The sequence below is a fragment of the Passer domesticus genome, chromosome 29, assembly GCF_036417665.1.
Source record: "Passer domesticus isolate bPasDom1 chromosome 29, bPasDom1.hap1, whole genome shotgun sequence".
Taxonomy (NCBI): Eukaryota; Metazoa; Chordata; class Aves; order Passeriformes; family Passeridae; genus Passer; species Passer domesticus.
The window spans coordinates 1,884,139-1,896,576 of record NC_087502.1 but is presented as its reverse complement, the minus strand read 5'-3'; the positions used below and the strand labels follow the sequence as shown (position 1 = coordinate 1,896,576).

General features: G+C 56.2%; 1 long non-coding RNA gene across 1 annotated transcript; it reads right to left on the bottom strand.

The window, feature by feature from the left end:
- Positions 1-1,923: 1,923 nt before the first annotated feature.
- On the bottom strand, positions 1,924-3,424 carry LOC135287441 (uncharacterized). The gene is made up of 3 exons (XR_010351121.1): positions 3,292-3,424; positions 2,476-2,655; positions 1,924-2,227 (listed from the first exon to the last, which is right to left on the bottom strand). It is a non-coding gene; the product is annotated as an uncharacterized LOC135287441 (long non-coding RNA).
- Between the last annotated feature and the right edge of the window lie 9,014 nt (positions 3,425-12,438).

Genomic DNA, 12,438 nt, shown 5'->3' with positions numbered 1-12,438 from the left:
GACTGGACTGGTGTGCCAGAGGAGACAGAGAAGCTTCAGCTTCAGCCTCACTGAGGTGGGTGTGTGGGCTGGGAAGAGTGGGCTGGTTCAAGGAGATTCAAAGAGCTCATCCTGCTGCAAGGACAAGGAAAAGGGAGTGGGAGCTCAGCAGTGAGGAGAGCTGAGGGCTGGAGAGTGGCTCTGAATGACACTAAAATCCCACAGGACCTCTGAGACATTGCTGCTCCTCAGCCAGTGACAGGATGAGTCCCAGAGCCTGGGGCTTGGCCTTCCTCGTGGTGAGGGGCACCAAGGAAGGCAACAGTGTGATGGAGACTGCCATGGGCTGGGAACTCACTGGGGGAAAAGAGGGAGCAGTTGGGAAGTAAAAGGCAGGTGGGGGAGAGAACTGTTCAGAGAAGGGCTGAGCTACAACTTGAGCAAGCTGAAAAATGTCATTTGGGGTCATCCCAGATTGATTTAATTTCTGAAGCTATTGAACAAGTTTATTTTTGGGGGGGTCTTGTTTTCCCTTGGAGATGTACACTCTGCAAACTTGAGCTGTGTTGCCAAAATGCTCAAGCAAGTCTGTGCTGCAGGTCACACCATTTCTTCTTTGGCTGATCCTGGCCCGGTGCTGAGCTCCAGCAGAGCCCTGGCAGAGCCCAGAGCAGCCTCAGCATCCACAGAGCCCGGCTGCAAGGAGAGAAACCAGAAACTGCCATCAGCTGAGGGCTCCTCTCCCCTTGTCCCAACGCCTGTGGCACCCAGGCCATGCTGGCTGTGCCCAGAGCTGTGCCCAGAGCTGTGCCCAGAGCTGCCCATCACTGCTGCCTCGGGGAGCAGAGCAGGAGGGCAGGACACGTGCCCAGCCTGCAGCCAGCCATGGCACATCCAGCCCTCAGCACCTGCCCAGAGCGGGATGCTCCTGTGCTCGCTGCCATCTCCCAAAAGCTCTGATCCCACCCTGCCAAGCAGACAGGGACCCACCTCACGCCATCCATGACTGGAAGAAAAGCTGGTCCCAAACGATGTCCTCAGCCTGCTCCAAGGGCACGGCCCATCCACGCCACAGCTGCTCCCAAGCACTTCCCGATCCAGACTGGACCCCACCTAGAATGCTTCCTCTGGAAAAACAAACAATAAATTTTTGAAAAGAGATTAGAGACAAAAAGGGAAAACAAGAAAAAAGGTAAAAAATTGTATCTCTGTCAGGGCCTTGAAGAAGGCCCAACCCCTACATGCTAGGGAAAAACCCAGCCATGGGTGAGGGAAGCCCACACTTTCTCTCTTCCCCCCTGCACTGCCCCCCACAATAACCGTGATCCCAAAGCAAACAAGGGCAGTGGAGCAGCCCAAGCCCTTCCTTGCCTACACAGCAAAGCAGCCCCAGCACAGGTTCTGGAGTCCCACCTCTGCTCCCACCATGGGGGTTTGTTTGTGTCGGGCTGGCTGCCCCAGCTCCAACCCCAGCCCAGGCCACGGTGGGTGCTGGGGGCTGCTGGCAGGGCCAGGAGCCTACTCCCATTTCGTACCCACCCCAGCCCATTCCCCAGCCCTGCCAAAAGCAGCTGGGCAGCCAACTGAAGGATCAGCTGCATCCACGCCAGCCAAGGGGGAACCTTTGGTTCCCAGCCAGGCTGGGCAATGCCCAAATCTGGGAGCATTTCCCTGCGTGTGGACTCAGCTGCAAATTCGCTGTGGAGCCTGGCTTTGAAGAAGGTGCCAGATTGAAGTCCATCATCTTCAGCTGGCCAGTGGCCAGGTGGAGGAAGAGGTTGTCATCCTTGATGTCATCCTCGCTGTCTCCAGCAGCAGCAGCATTCCCACCCAGTACAGCTTCTCCAGGGGCTCCTTCTCCTTTCTTGGGGTAAGACCAGGCTGTCAGGGCTGTGCCCAGGGCCCCAGCTGTCAGGGAACCAGGACAAGCAAAATTAGCTTGGATGGCAGCCACCAGTGCTGGGCAGAGCAGCTCAGCTCCAGCACAAGGGCTGTGTGTTCCCATTTGATGACCTCTGGGCAGTGACACAGGCAGGACAAAAAAGGTCTGGGTTCCTTTGCTTCTGATTGCCAAGGCATGTGTGGAGCTCTAACTTACCAGGGCCCTGCATCAAAGTGTACCTGTGGCTCTCTCCCTTCTTCTAGGGCACATGAATATCCTGCATCCAAGGATCACAGAACATCTCTTCTAATGAGGGCCTTTCCAAGTCCAGCATGCATAAACACTGCCTGATCAGATCTTGGCACTCTGGGCAGAGAAACCAGAAACTGCCCATCAGTTGGAGAAGGCTCCTGTTGGCTTTGCCCCACTATTCCCGTGCCCAGGCCATGCTGGATGTGCTCAGAGCTGAGCCTAAACTTTCCCATCAATTCCCTGTTTTGGAGGAGAGCAGGACACGTGCCACCTCCTCAGCAGCTGCCACAGCAGGATGCTCACGAGCCTGCTGCTGTCTCCCAGCACTGGTATTCCCCCTGTGCCCAGAGATGAGGATCCACCTGGAGAGAGCTGTTGTGGCAGTGAGAGCTGATGGTCCCAGCTGATGTTCTGGTCCCTCCTGAATGGGTGCTCCCCACAGACCATCTGCGGCAGCACGATGCCCAGGGACCAGATGGTAGCTGGCTCGCCATAGTACCAGCCCAACTGGGTCCATTCTGGGGGGCTGTATGACCATGTTCCTATGGAATACAGATGGAGTTCATCATGGGGATGCTGCTGCTCCCAGAGCCTGGCCCCAGCATCCCTGGGCGTGCAGGGGCTGCACCAGTGGCACACAGGGTGACCACTGCCCTCTCACCAGCACCTGGGACTGGTGTACAGACTCAGGGTTGGAAAAGAAGTCACTGGTGTCAGAAAAGGGCAGAGGAAGCCCTGGCAAGGCCCGACTATGACAATAAATACCCACACAGAGTTGGGGAAAAACCATGTCTTCATCCTCCCTGCCTGAATTGCCCCAAAAAACATTCTGAACCCAAAGCAAACCAGGTGAGTGGAGCAGTCCACAGCAGTTCTCACCTGCACACCAGACTGGCTGGGGCACTGGTTCTTGTCCCCCCCTCTGCTACCCCCACGCACAGGTGTTTTTGTCAGGCTGGCTGCCCCAGCCCCAGTTCTGGGCAGAGTGGTGGGCAAAGGCTGCCAGCAGGGCTGGAAGCTGGCTCCCCACCCAGCCCTGCTCAAAAGCAACTCAGCTACAATCTCAGTGCCATGAAGGGCAGCAAAAGGGAGAATCCCTGCTGCCACAACCATTTTGGGCTATGAGATGTTGGGCTGTGAGATGCCGGGACCAGGAGCACACCCCTGCATGGGCTCACCTGCAAAGTGAGTGTAGGCTGTGTCTTGCAGGTAGGTGCCACAGCCAAAGTCGATCAGTTTGGCCTGCCCGGTGGCCAGGTCACCCAGGATGTTCCCTGGTTTGATGTCCCTGGGCAGGACCCCTCAGCTGGTGCAGTGCCGCATGGCCTCCAGCACCTGGCGGAACAGCTGCCGTGCCACCTCCTCAGGCAGGAACTCCCGTGCCCGAATGAAATGCTGCAGGTCCTGAGACCGCTCTGGCTGCTCCAGAACCATCAAGATGTCTTTGGGGAGCTCAAGCCACTCCAGCAGCTGGACGACACCAGGGAAGCCAGTGGACTCCTTGTCCAGAAGCACGATCTCCAGGGGTGCGCTGGTGCCGTCGGGCTGCGGGAGGAGCACGATGCCGTCAGTGGGGCCGATGCTGTGCCAGGGCTGGGGAGCCCCTCACCCAGCCCGGGATGCTCTGTGCCCTGCACTGGCCCCGCGCCTGCTCCCTCTCGAGGCGTCCCGGCGGCTTCCACCCTGCCAGGCCTCGGCTCATCCCCGCCCGGCACGCGCCACTGGCCCTGCTCACTCACCAGCTGGCCCCAGTGCAGTTCTGTGGCATCTTTTTGATGGCCATCTGCGAGCCAAGGGGAGCAGCGTGCTGAGCTCACCACCTGCCCTGCCAAGCCCCATTCTTTTCCTCCTCCGCTCTCTCCTCCTCCACCCGCTGCCGTGCCCACCGCTCACCGGGGCACTGTCCAAAAGCTGCGTTGCCGAGAAGACGCTGCCAAAGACACCGCGCCCCAGCAGCGAGCCCAGCTGGTACTGCTCCTTCAGGCCCTGCTGCACCTTCCCTGCGGGCGGGACGTGGCTGTCAGTGCTTGGCCTGGGCCAGCAACGGCCCCGAGCGCCCCTCACCTGCCCCGGGCCGGGCATCCCCAGGTGTTTGCTCTTTGGAACGGGACACGGGAGCCTTGGGGCGGCAGCTGCACTGCCGGGTGGCGGAGCTCGGGCTGGGAAAGCCACAGCAGAGGAGGCGGGAGCGGCTGTGCTGCCTGTGTCCTCCGTGGGCCCCGGGAGGAGCCGGGGCCAGGACTGGGGCTGGGGTCGGGGCCGGGGCTGGGGTCGGGGCTGGAGTCGGGGTTGGGGTCGGGGCCGGCCTCGGGCCAGGCGGAGGCAAAGGCAGGTGACGCCGCTCCAGCCCCAGGCACTGATGCCCGCCCAGCAGCGCCATCGCCAGTACGGCCAGAGCCGGGCGGAAGCGAGACCAAGGCGGGACACCCGGGGCCGGGCATGGGGCAGCCCCGCCCGGGGCCAGGGGTGGGCTCGGGGTATGGCCCGGCCTGGCACAGGGAGGGAGAGAGACGGGAAGAGGATGGGACACCGGGAAAGGGAGACCGGGAGAGGGTGCGGGACAGTGGGAGAGGGAGAGGAGAAGCAAGAGGGAGTCGATAGAGTCGCTTCTTTCACTGATTTCACTCCCTGTGCCTCTCCTGCCGCTACTGCCGCTGCAACTGAAGCACTGTGGCAGTTTGTCCCCGTGTCTGTTTGTCCGTTACACGTTCGCCCCCGCACCAAGCCCCACAATCCCTGGGTGCAGCCCCTGAGCCTGTCCAAACACGGGAACTTTGCCGTGTTCAGCCAAGACTCAGAGTCTGTACTCCTGCACAGGGGCACAGGAATCCCCTCGGTCGCTGCTGTGTATTGTCCCTGCTGAGGGTCAAACACTATCAGAGCACATTCCCTGAATGCAGAATTTGTACCTGACCCAAGCACTGCACTTACCTCTCCAGCATTGCTTTCTAAAAAATACAGGGGAAGGAAAACAGTGTGTAGATCATGGTATTTTAGAGTGTCTAAAACTTGCCAAGTCATGGATCTTAGAGGTAAGATCCATTTGGAATTAATGGGAAGGAGAAGTAGTGCAAGATGGAAAAGGGGAGCATAAAAATAAATAAAACATCTTGGATTGTTTCTTTCCATTCTTATTTCAATTCTTAAAAGCTGTTTCACTTTTCCCAGAATCTTCTCCACAGTCCTGTTTGCTCTTTCCAAGAACCTTTTCCTGGAGAACGAGGAGCAGCTTCTGTCACAAGATGTGCCACCAACTGCAGCTTCTCTTGGCTTTCCCCGCCGTGCGTGCAGCACAACTCTTGCAGCAAAGCAGGACAAATATTTAAAAACTTAACAACTTCTTCTTTCTTTCCCTTGTGGGCTGGCCAGTTGTGTCATTGGTAATGTTTTCATTGTTACTGTTCTACCTTAAGAAAACATGACGGGCTACCAGGAATTGTTAGGGAACACAAGCTTGACTGAATGCACAAAAAGAATCTCCAGAGCCTGCAGCCAGAAATGGAGAGCCGTGTGATAATCATTCCAACATCCCCATAGACATCTTGAAAGTGATCTGGAAGATGAAAATGGGCTGACAGACAGAGTTTCTTTCTGTGTTCAGCTCAGATGCTTCTACATCTCATACATTGCTATAAATCACAAGTACAATCAGTTCATGGAAAGCACCAGAACAAGCTGGACCTCTCAGAAGATGACTGAAAGAATCTGAAAAGGAGAAATGCAGGGAATTACTTGGTGAACTTTGCCTGTAAGAAGGGTCATTTTCCCTAAGGATTTCCAATCCATTCCCTTCGGTTTTGTCCTTCCTAACAAAGCCATTTTCATCCCAAATTCCCCATGAAATGAGAACCCTGAGCTTGTGGAAGCGCCTGAAAGATGCCGTGTTCCTCTGCAGGCACACTGAGGCTGAACCAGGAGCCTGAGCCCTCTCTGGGGAAGCCTCCTCCGAGCTGGAATTTGTGCCATGCTGGGAGAGGAGAAGGAGAGGGAGAAGGCTGGGCGCTGTGTGGCAGGAGCAGGAGGTTTGGGCCGCAGGACATTCCGTCTGCGCTGCTGCCCCACAATGGGCGGCTGTGCCTGGGGCTCTGGGCCTGGCCCCCGTGCGCTGAGCTCCCGACACTGCGGGAGCTCCCCGGGCTGGGCTCAGGTTCCCGCTGGGACTGGGCAGCAGGCTGGGCTCCAGCTGGGACCAGCAGCAGCTGGAAATACCTCTGGCCATCTCCATTTTCTGCTGCTGCTCAGAAGAAACAATGAAGCGAGTCGAGAAGTTCTGGTTTTGTTTTCTCCTGGTGGATTTTTTCATTTGATTTGACACTCCAGAGGCAATTTCTGTCATGGCCTCTGTCAGTTGATTCTATTCCAGCAGCAGCAGCAACAGGGCTGTGTTTGAGCACTGCAAATGTGGCCTGTGTGGCTTTAATTCTCCTTGACTTAGTGCTCAGGGACTTGTGATCATTTCAAGATCTGCTAATCATGATGCCTGTGACAAAAAGCCAGAGTCCCCCATCTCAAAAGCACTCTGGGTAGCACTGATCAAAAAAGGCAATTGCAGTTTTACAGATAAAAGTCAAGTGACAAGCAGAAGAGGGACAAGAGCAGCCATGATCTCCAATTCTCAAGGCAAAGGCAGCAGCAGCAGCCTCCTGCTGTCAGCTCAGGGTGAGTAAAACAGCGCTGAAAACAGCGCTGGAACCCGATCCTTTCCTCCTCTGAGGGCTGGCTCAGGGCAGCACAGGCGGGCCCTGAGGAGTCAGGGCTGTGTGTGGGTGCTGGTTGCTCTACTCCAGGATTCAGCTGGAAAAAGCCCTTGGGAGCTGAGGCAGGAGCAGGTGGGAAGGGGCCGGCGCTGCTGCTGCTCCTACCCGGGAGCCCCGGCTGGGCCGGGCCGGCGCCCGCTGCGCTGCGGCTGCTGCTGCTGCCAGAGCCGGGCGGGACTCGGGGACAGCGACGGACACGGGGGGACAGCAAAGGCCTGGCGGCTGCAGGGATGTTGGTGCTGGGGCCAGCGCCAGCACAGAGCTTCAGCCCACAATTAACCCTGAGGGAAATGCTGGGGAAAGGCTCCATTTCAGCCTTTCTTTACTGGTTGCTGTGAAGGGACCAAAATCAAAGGAGAACAAGCAGGGCCTGACCCCTTCTCCTTTGGGAGGAGCCCCAGGCCTGGGGCTGTGAGGGGCCATGAGGGGCTGTGAGGGGCCATGAGGGCTGTGAGGGGCTGTGAGGGGCCAGGAGGGGCTGTGAGGGGCCATGAGGGGCCATGAGCTGTGAAGGGTCGTGAGGGGTCATGAGGAGATTTGAGGGGCCATAAGGGGCTCTGAGGGGCCATGAAGGGCTATTAGGGACCTTGATGGGGAAAAGGGTCCCTGAGAAGCTGTGGGAGGCGAGGCACCTCATGGAACCACGGGTCAGTTATAAAACTGCAGAACCAAGGAGACTGCTGTTGAGCATTATGAAAGCTCATGGAACCAAAAGTCCATTGTGACATTGTGAGACCTCACGGAACCTCATGGAGAATATTACAACAGTTTGGGACCCTTTGGAACCAAGGGCCATTGTGACACTACAGGCCTCCATGTAACTAAAAACTCATGTAACAGTGAGGAGCCCAATGGAATCAAGGGGCCATTCCATATTTCAGGGCCTCATGGAAGCAAGGTGCCCTTGTGACACTGCAGGAACTCCTAGAATCCTGGAGACCATTCTGACACTTTGAGGCCGTGTTGAATCAAGGGGTTTGCAGGGCTTTATGGAACCAAGGAGCTCTCTGTGACACTGCAGGGCCTCCTGGAAGCAATGAGACCATTCTGGCATTCTAGGACCCCACGGCACCAAGGGGCCATTGTGACTCCAATGGGTCCCCATGGAAGCAAGGGGCCAGTGTGCCACAGCCAGGCCTTGTGGAACCAAGGGGCCATTGTGATCCTGGGGAGCCCAACAGAACCAAGGGACCATTGTGGCACTCTGCACAGTCCCATGGAACCAAGGAAAACCATTTTGACACTGCAAGGCCTCATGGAAGCAAGGGGCCATTGTGGCACTGCAGAGCCAAGGAGACCATTGTGATATCACTGGGCCTCATGGAAACAAAGATCTCTTGTGATACTATGGGGACTCGTGGAACCAAAGGGCAATTGTGATGTTGCAGGGCCCCAAGGATCCAAGAACATGGAACAGGTCTGGTTGGCTGGGCCTGACTGGTCCAGCTGAGATGGCATGTTGAGGGTTGCTTCTCATCTGCCCCTAAAACTCTGGAGTTCTTCCTGTGGGAAAGAACTCTCCCTCTCCTCCAGGGGTTCATGGCTGAAATTGGGATTCTACCTCTATATCTGATTATATCCAAAGATTGTTCCCATTGGAAACCTGCCAGCAAAGACAGCTCTGGATGGCCTTGGCATCTTGGGGGCCACCTCTTACCTGCCTTCAAAACACTGGAGGGATGTGCTTTTCTTTCCATTGTAAAAAGCATCTTTGAAGTCCAGGTGTCTATGGCCACAATTGGGAATCTGCCTCCAAAACTCCCTATATCCAAGGACAGGTCCCAGACAAAATCTGCCAGGACTGTCTAGGTTCCTTTGGCTTCCTGAGGGCCAGCTCTCATCTGCCTGTGAAACACTGGGGCTCTGTACTTTCCTTCCTATGGAAGAGAACTGTCCTTCTTGTACATGTGCCCATGGACAAAAGTGGGGTTAGGCTTCCCAAATTCCCTCTATCCAAGGATTGCTCCCAGACAAAAGCTGCCAAGACAAACAGGTCTGGCTGGCCTTGGCCTCCTTGGGACTGCTTTTAATCAGCCTTTGAAATGCTGGGGCACTGCCCTTTCCTTCCTGTGGAGAAGAACTGTCCTTCTGGTCCAGGAACCCATGGCTGCAATGGAATTCCACCTCCAAAACTCCCCACATATCCAAGGGTTGCAAGGACAGACAGGTCTGGCTTGCCTTGGCCTCTGCTGACTCCCTCTGCATCGGGACAAAGGAGCTCTGTGCTCAGTGGGGTGGAGACTGAGGACAGCAGACGAGAGCCCTGGGCGGGATTGAAGGGCAGTTTCAGAGATGGTGGATCCTTTTGACACAATAGAAAACAGGGAGAAAAAAGAAAAAATTAATGGAAATTGCAGCTGGGGAGGTCCAGACTGGACACAAGGAGAAAGGAATTTCCCTCCCTGGGCAGGGCTGTGGTGCAACACATCCCCCAGAAGGAGTCTGGGCCAGCCCAAGGCTTTGTGTGGGCAGGCAGAGGCAGGCAGGAGGCAGAGCTGTCAGCAAAGGAAGGGGCCAGCCAGGTGGGGCAGCTGGGGGATGAGGACAGCCTGCAGGGACAGAGGCCAGGGCAGGGACACCACAGGACAGCCTGGGCTGCACAGGGCACAGGGATGTGCAGCTGCTGCAAGGCCCTGACAGAGCCAACTTGGGCAGCACTTTGGCCATGGCTGCTGGCCCTGGGCCTGAGCCAGGAGGAGGGGACGAGTGGCCCTTGCAGGCCTGGGGCCTCATTGCCTCCTTGTCCCTGCTCAGCAGCCTGGCAGAAGCTGCCCCACGGTCCTGCCCTTGGCATTGCACATCCCCACATCCCAGCGCTGATCCCATCCCTGGAAGAGCCCTGAGCAAGGAGGGAGGGACAGGATCTGCCTGGCCAGGGGCTGGGGCTCAGGCCTGGGTCCTTTGCATTCCTGAAACACATCCAGGTTTGCTCAGCATCAGAGACACCTTTCCCTTGTTTGTCCCCACCTGTCATCAGTGCCTCTGGTGTTCTGCTCTAACTGGAACCTGGGGACACTTTCTCAGTTGTGTCCCTCAGTGGGACCTATTAAAACTTGAAGAAACTTTGGAGTTGGATTGTGACTTTCAGCTCTTGAGAGGTTTTTTCAGCTCCCTCTCAGGGACTGATGTTCAGGGATTTAGCACCCAACCCACAAGAGAAGTCCTTGTGCTGTGTCTGTGCTGCTGAGCTGGGCCGGGCTCCTGGCACAGAGGCAGCTCGTGGCAAGGGCAGCGCTGCAGAGAGACAGCTCTGGCCAGGAGCAGCTGCTGTGCACAGCCCTGCAGGGCTGGGGCACTGCCTGCAGCCACCCCAGGCACAGCACAGAGACACAGAGAGAGGAGAGGCTCTATGCAGGCCGAGGATGCTGCGAGGTCACTGCTGGAGTCACCTGCACAGTCCTTAGCATGGTGAGTCTCTGCTCCAGGGCCATCCCTCAGGGTGCTGGAGGCTCTCTCAGAGCTCCCCTCTCTTGCTGCAGCTCGGATCTGGCTGGGTGGCTCTCAGGGTCCCTTTTCTGTGCAGAATGACAAGCTGCAGAGCAGAGACTCCCTGCAGCCCCATCAGAGGGACAGGGCCCAAAATGTCCCTTCAGGGGAGGCTGCAGGGGTGGGAAGCCGGGTGTTCAGCCAGGGCTGCCCAGGGCTTTTCCAGGAATTCAGAGACCTGCCCTTGAACCTGGATTCACCAGCTCTGCACAGTGTCCAGTTTCTCCTCAGGGAGCCCCTGGGTGCCCTCCAGCCTCAAGAGGGGACAGCCCTGGGCAGCTGAGGGCAGGGCTGATGGACAGACTGTCTGCCCCACCCTGCAACAAGGGATGGTCTCTGTGCCTCACAGCAGCCACGAGGTGTCTCTCAGACAGAAGTGGAAATGCCAAGGATTTCTGCCTTAAAAACTCCACTCCCTCTGCTGGGGGCAAGTGTGGTGTCTTGTGTTTTTAAAGTTAAAAAGTTATTGTTATTAGTTCTGTTATGATAATTAGTTATATTCTGTTAGCTTGAAAAATGGTATGGTCCTTGGTTCCCCCTATGTAACTCCCTCTTGATGGTACCTTCCAAGTTGTTTACCCCCTGCTTTTCCCGCCACTGGCCTGCCCTTCAAAGTGAGTGATGCCTTGCTCCGCCCCTTATTTCCTTGTATGGTTATGTCAATCCCCAAAGTGCTGCTGTCCATCATTGTAAACACTCCTCCCCATTTTTTCGGGGAAACTTCTATGTCAATCATCCCCTACACCCACTGTGATTTGTGCCAGAGGCTTCCTTCCTCCCCTGTGTAATCTTTATTGGTTCTATTGTTTCTTATAGTCCTCCCCTTGCTTTTACCTATTGGTTCCCTCACGTCTCCTCCCTCCTACACCCACTCCCTTTAGAAGAGCTAGCCAGACCCTTTTTTTCTGACACCTGTTGTTACTCCTGCTGAGGTGCTTGATCCCAGTCCTGTTGGGGAATAAAGCTTCCTTGGCTCGCATACAAGTGTTCGCTCTCTCACTCCTTTGTTTTGGATCCTCGTGGCTCACACCCGCCTGTGTCACCCACGCCGCAGACAACACCACTGCCCAGGTGTTCTCGGAAAGAGAGCCTGGAGTGGCGCGTCTTGTGACCCCCTCTGGTCACAGCAGGAGCAACTAGCCGGCACATCCCAGCCCCAGTGACCGCAGTGTGGAGTCGCAGGCAAGTAGAAGCAAATAACCAAAACAACATCCCCAGAGCTCTGCTCTGCAGTGGGGTGAATTGGGAGGGACAGTGCTGAAAAGCTATTTGATACCCTGGCCGGATTTAATCAAACATCACTCCCAGTTTCTGTTTATCTGTTTCTATAGAACAGACATGAGTCCTCCAGAGCATCAGCAGAGCCCCTTGTTCCTTGGAGCTTTCTGAGCCAGTCCTCACCAGATTTCCTAAAATGGGTGATGAAAGGTTTGTGTAAGAGAGGAGAAATTATTTCAGGGCGATTTTACATGAAGTCTGGAATAGATTTTATTCTGTGAAATCTAAAGTAATGTGGCACAGCCATTTCCTTCCCAGACAGGTGTTAATCCTCTATAACCATACCCCAAGGCTGCAAATGTCCAACAGCAGCTCCATCAGCCACTTTCTCCTGCTGGCACTGGCAGACACGCGGCAGCTGCAGCTCCTGCACTTCTGCCTCTTGCTGGGCATCTCCCTGGCTGCCCTCCTGGGCAACGGCCTCATCATCAGCGCCGCAGCCTGCGGCCACCACCTGCACACGCCCATGTTCTTCTTCCTGCTCAACCTGGCCCTCACTGACCTGGGCTCCATCTGCACCACTGTCCCCAAAGCCATGCACAATTCCCTCTGGGACACCAGGAACATCTGCTACACAGGATGTGCTGTACAGCTCTTTCTGTTTATCTTCTTCAATGGAGCAGAGTATTTCCTCCTGACCATCATGTACTTCGACTGCTACGTGTCCATCTGCAAAGCCCTGCACTACGGGACCCTCCTGGGCAGCAGAGCTTGTGCCCACATGGCAGCAGCTGCCTGGGCCAGTGCCTTTCTCACTGCTCTGCTGCACATGGTCAATACATTTTCCCTGCCCCTGTGCCAGGG